Source organism: Ostrinia nubilalis, chromosome Z (assembly GCF_963855985.1).
Source record: "Ostrinia nubilalis chromosome Z, ilOstNubi1.1, whole genome shotgun sequence".
NCBI lineage: Eukaryota > Metazoa > Arthropoda > Insecta > Lepidoptera > Crambidae > Ostrinia > Ostrinia nubilalis.
Window position 1 is genome coordinate 2,824,011 of NC_087119.1, and position 6,759 is coordinate 2,830,769.

Genomic DNA, 6,759 nt, shown 5'->3' on the forward strand with positions numbered 1-6,759 from the left:
GGACGACGCGGCGCGACTGGCGAGGCGGTGCGATCACGCAGAGGCTGCAGCGGCTCTTCTGAACTGACGGCTGCAGCAGCCCCCGGCCGTATTTATACCACCACCACGCCTCTTTCCTCCCAACCAATCGCATCGGCGAAGCTAACTATCTCACCTCTCACAGGTCACTATTTTTACCTGATACATACGACTGACCAATCACGACCTGGCTCGAGTTGGATTACACTAAGGATGTTCGTGGAAATGCAACAATGGCGCACGCTGCCCCCCTTGCCCCCCTAATAATATAAAGTAACTTAATAAAGAGAAAGCTGCTCTATAATTTTCACAAATAATTTTAATCATATGCGTAACACAGTTTGGATTGTAATTTATTTTATTTATGTCTTTTTTTTTACAACTAATCAGTGGCCGGATTTAAATTCGATGCTAAAAGTTGATAAAACTAAACTCTCTGAAAGATAAGCCACTTTGTAATTCAAGTGAAGGTGTAATCGAAAGAAGGTAATAAATTCAAAACATATCATAACAAACAAATAATAATAATGTTCCTTTTCAATTAAATTTTGTCAAAATTCGCGCTAGACTTGATTGATAGAAATGTTATTAAATATTCCTGTGTATAAGTACTCGGTCTTTCCTTTTTGTGTAAGCAAGGGTACTCGAAGTTTGTATGCGGAGCAGAAAAATGTTCATAATTTCATTTGGTCTGAAACTTTCTTAACTTTCAGTAAGCACACATTATGCGGACATTTACAAACGGAAGTGAAGCCTTTGGTCGGATCGTAGAACTTTACCCTGGCATTTTTTCGTGTAAATATGTAACTTTGAATCAAAGACTTACTGTTTGAAATTTCTGAACACAGAATGATAAATTAATTATTCATTCATGTTAACATCTGCATCTTTTGATACGGTTTTCATTGTGTAGAGTGACTATTTCTTTTAAAGTATCGCGAATGACTTTAGTAAATACTCGTAACTAGTATGAAATTTAATTCCGATCATTTTGGAGGAAACGTTTAACAATATTTGGTACTTAACAGTTACGGTTAAGTGATTGCTTATTTAAGCTCTCTTATTTGTCTAGGCTATTATTTTATTTGTCTTTTTCTACCGGAAAATAATAGGAGAAAATAGTTAACAGCTTATAGACCTTTTAGTAGTTTCAACTAGGGTAAACCGACAGTCATTGGACGCTGCCAGTCATTGGACAAAACAACCCTTGAATTTTCTTAAAATGAATATTTATAGCATCATAGCATTTCTATTTCAACATCTCTCAGTTGTTGAAATAGAAATGCTATTTTTAATTCAGTAAATAACTGTCCAATACTGGCAGTTTACCCTACTATAGTTCTTGCGGAATTAACTTGGCCGCTCAACCGGCGTTGCGGTGTAAACAAACAACCAGAATCTTTGGTCCGTGAAATCACAACGAGGACGAATCCGTTTGTCTCGACTCTCACAGGTGGTCGTCCTTTGTCCCAAGCAATCCGAAGAAATTCCTAATGTTACGTTTATATATCAGGGCTGTAACCACCTATCTTTTGCATAAACTTTCTGTTGAGTATAACTGAAATATTTCTATATTATAAAAACGAAAGGTCACTGTTTGACTCACTTATCACGAAATCTCAGAAACTACAAGTGCTAGGAGTCTCAAATTTTGCATGGAGGTTCATTTTAAAACGTAGGTGCTCACTAAGAACGGATTTTACGAAACACCACTCCTAAAGGGGTAAAACGGGGTCCACGCGTATTTTTTTTATTATTTATCGATTATAAAGAATGTATTTAAAACTAACACCCAAGTACTATATCTACAACCAACCAACTTATACAAACACAAAATAATAATATTAATACACAGCACCATGCCTGCTCTAAGTATCCACCACCTTAAATAAACACAATTACATTACTGAGCTTCTAAATAAAGTAGACACATACCCGTACACAAATAGCACAAAGATGTCGGTATTCATTAAAGACAACAAAAATGTAAATCACGAAACGTCTCCCGCCCCAGCCCTTCCTTCAGTTCGCCGAATCCTTTCAGTTCCCTACAGTGCGGAATCGTTGTCCCAAGTTTCGTGCGGCTGTCCGGTGGACTATTTTAAGAACACTCTCGTGCATAGTAGTTTGTACTTAACAATGTTAACCAAACCAAAACGTGTAATTTTGTTAAAAAAAGAAAAAGTACCTATTTATGGTTAACATCAACAGTACTTTTAAGTTAATGTTATCAATTGCATGTTTTTTAAGTTATTTCATAAACAATAAAAAACTCTTTAAGAAAAACTTGGTGCTATTTAAAGTTTCTTAGCTCAGTTTTTATTCATTCATACTATTAATTTCGAGAATTTGATTTGACATCAATTTCGACAACCATTGTCGTAGATTCGTAATATCGTCGTAGCAAGTTTTTTCGTCTTTTTACCCGACTGTGCTAGAAGAAGGGTTATTGACGACACAGTTTAAAATACGGATACCGTATGGTCTCATCTAGTAAAACTGTAACATCTAGGTATCTGTAATAACATAGATGTGATTTTCAACAATATGAGTACCTATATCCGCAGTTTGAGAGCGACTGCGCTTGATCAAGCTACAAAAGAAGCGCGTAAAACCTATGGTTGGTAAGTACACGGTTGTAAATTTATACGTATTTACTAGTGTCAGTTCTTTTTAGTATCACACCCTACAGTCCTGAATCCCCACACAATCACGTTTACATTTATTAGGCAGGCACGTGTCATAGGTAGGTATGGACTCTACATACGAGTAGAGCTTTTGTTGCAACTTTGTATGTGACGGCGCTCTCCAGTGGCTTAATTAATTCTAACCGCAATGTAATAATTTTGGATATGGTTTAGACAAGCTAGTTATTTTGCAATCAGTTGGAATTAACAAGCCTTTGATCTAGGATTTATTTTGTATAAGTATGTACATATTTGTAATTTGTCTTTTACTTGTATTGAGTTTTAGTTTTCACTGTGATTCTGTGTTCAAAAATACATAAATTCATACTACATACCATTTTTGCAAGGTTTTCCAAGTTATTAAATATAATACCTGATTAATTTGTGATGACACTAAGTTTTTAATCTATCGTCCTCTTTACATCCAATAGATAAAAATAAAATATTAACTACATAGTTTTGTAAAATCTAAAGAAAGCTTTTTCAGCCGCCGAAAATAAAATCCAACCGCTAAAACCATCAGAAATCCGATTGAATCTGCAAACATGGACAGACGGACAATCTGACCACAATAGGTTTCGGTATTTTTATACTTTTTCGTCATGAAATTTAATTTCAATCCCGTGACATGGTGTGAGCTCTATGATTGCGAGGTAAGTAAGAGTCCTTTTGATTTCGAGTAGTTTTTTAAACATAAACGCGGCGTCTTAGGCCCAGAACAGACGGTGAAACGCGACTGCAACGAAACTGCAACTTTCTGATGATTCTTATGAATGAAACTGAAACTGAAAGTTTCAAACTGGTTGCGTCATGTGTGGTCTCTCAACGGACGCTATGGCAGAAACTTAGATGCAACTCAAAAGTAACTAGCAGTTGCAGTTTCGTTGCAGTTGCGTTTCACCGTCTGTTCTGGACCCAGAACCAGAACCCAGTTTCATTCATCAGAATCATCAGAAAGTTGCAGTTTCGTTGTAGTTGCGTTTCACCGTCTGTTCTGGGCCTTATTGTTTGGTGAAATAGGTCGCGTTGGATGGAAACCAATCTCTAGCTATTGTGTAGGTGGCGTATTGGGGGTAGGCTTCCGGCGCGAGCGGCACATGGTAAACAGGACATCCTACTGTAAAAGTTTGTTGCAATTTAGATCAAAGTCACCGCGTAAAAGTTGCACACGGATATTGTCGGAACAATAATTGGAATACAGAACCCGCCCAACTTTTAAAACAAAAGTGCCCTCACCGATTTGTCTCTTATTAGAAGCGGCAGTCACGGGTGATTGGTGCGAGACTGTAATGTCCTATCGGACTTTTAATTATTTGCTCTTATCCTTCCTGCCCTGGGCGAAAGCCACAAGTTCAACGCCATTTACAAAAGAAGAAGAAGAACAAACATTCTACTTACTACAAGTAGATGCCACAGAGTTTAGTTTGATGAGTCGTCGTGTATAAATTAATGTATGGCCTACTTACAGCGTGTAAACTGAATGACACTGACTCGTGCCGTTGGAGCGTGAAATAATTTTGAATGAATGAACACGTGAAGACAATCATTTTACATAAGCGGATATATCTGCTGTAAGAATAATTAAGGTCGTTCGTTTGCAAAGATTTAAGTAATTAGAAGAAATCAAAAATATTTTATTCAGTTTAGACCAATAGTTATGAGAAAGAAAAGAAGGTAGAATGTAGATTTGCACAATGTTACAAAACTATTATAATGAGCAATGTAAATTAATTCTATTTTTGTTACATAATATTTCGAGTAGATTATATTCAAAATACATAGTTAATGCAAGAAATAGAAAATTATACATATAAGTAAGTAAGTCTTTCATAACGTTTTTGATTTCAATAAAAAAAGGAATTGCAGCGAAACCTTTTTCAAAGTAAAAGCAATTTCTAAATGTAGTTCAGCTTATAATATTTTCAAACTGCTTGCTAAATATCAATTAGCGGTTTTTCATTAATGAACCAAAGTCACTTCCAAAATGTTAATTTGTTTATTTGTGACTAATCATTTCGCCAGACAATGATAAACCGCTCTAAATCACTAGTTGTTTGTGAATATCTAGTTAATTCTGTTACAACATCTTGACACGTACAAACAAGTTCTCGCAGCCTTGTTTATACTCATTCGGCTGGCTTTCGATTACACCCATCGTCACACCGGGTCCCCAGCGCTTTGAGGGCGTAGGGTTGCCATGTTACTTGGCTTTTTTACAGACTTGCCCGGCCAAATATTATCTTGGCATATAGCATGGCATGTCTCCCCTCGTGACATGGCATGTCCGGCCAAATAACCCTCCTTAACCCTCCTTCTCGCGATATCGAATCAGGAGGTCGCTCGAAATGAGGAGATCCGTAAACGAACTAAAGTCGCTGACATAGCCCGACGGATTAGCAAGCTGAAGTGGCAATGGGCAGGGCACATAGTACGCAGAACTGACGGCCGATGGGGCAGCAAGGTTCTGGAATGGAGGCCGCGTACCGGAAAACGCAGCGTGGGACGTCCACCTACAAGGTGGACCGACGACATCGTAAAGTTAACAGGGAAGCGCTGGACGCAGGCCGCTACCAATCGATCAACATGGAAAGCATTGGGGGAGGTCTATGTTCAGCAGTGGACGTCCTATGGCTGAAATGATGATGATGAACCCTCCTTCTGGGGCAGTCCGGTAATTAAGCACCGAGTTTAGTTAAAAGCAACCCTAGGCGGGCATACAATCTCTGGTGCACCTCTATGGCACCTACAGACCACGCCTGCCGCAACGGCCGCAAACTCGTTATCAATCGAAACTAGATCCTCAGATGGGATTTTAGATGCGTATAGGCAGCGTATCAAGCTGAACTGAATGAACCGATAGGCAGAGTTCAATTTCAGATTTAGCATTTTTTTTTTTCAATAAAATCCAACACGACAGGGCGGTAGTAGGTAACAACGTAGGTATTTAGTTTGTGATTGGAGTCCATACAAAGAAGTACAGAATTATTATACCTACTGTAAAAATAAATAATATTATTTTTAAAATTTTCAGCAAGTAATTGCCGGGCAAGAAGGCAAAATATTTTTTTTTATCATAATAAGGTATTAACTTTAAACGCCCTTACGAGCATGTCAAGATAATGCTAAGCTATTGGCGCAGTGGCCCACTAATTTTCTTATTTTTCCTGTTCTGTTGTTCAATAAAGTAAAAAAAAAGTCCATTCTGATATATGTTTTCTTTTTCTTACAGTCGCGGTTTCGCCGAACAGCCGTGATCGAGTTCTTCTTCGGCCGCTAATCGGTAAGTCTTCATTTCTATTTAAAAGTTTCGTTAATTTTGGGACATCCTTTAGTTCTCTAATTATGTATTGAGAGTGAGTTATTTATTATGTACTAAGACTTCAAACTTGAATAGTTCTATGGATACATACTACTTAGTAGCTATCTGTGATTAATTATTGACTAGGTTGTGACATTTTGGGTGTATGGACGGCAACTTAAGTAATATTTTCATTCACTAACCTTTTCATTTGACAAGCGCTCGTTTAATCGGAAGTGGGTAAAAAAGTAATAATCAAATCAAATCAAATAGTTCAATCAGTGTAGACCCTTTTCACGGCGCTTATACACGTCTCAAATAATATAGCTTGTCCTACCCCACTTTAGTAACTGTATCACCGCAGGCGGCCCGGGGCAAGTCAGACGCTGATGACGGCTCGATACGTCCCTGTCAAAACCTGGTTAAATTTTTTAGCTGAAAATCGTGCCTACCTCTCTCTATTTATTGAAATTAGCGGCCGCCCGCGACTTCGTACGCGTGGATCCCATTTTATCCCCTTCATCTATATTACGCGGTTTAGATTTTTTCATACAAATGTTTTTTCCCGCTAACTCCTGTTCCCGTGGGAATTTTGCAATATCCTGTTGTAACTAAGCTTTTAGTTTACTAAGGTACCTGCATGCCAAATTTCAAGCGTCTAACTTAAGCGGTTTAGATTTTTCATACAAAAGGATTTTCCCGCTAATTCCCGATCCCGTGGGAATTTTGGGAATTCCTTTCTTAGTGCACTTCTAC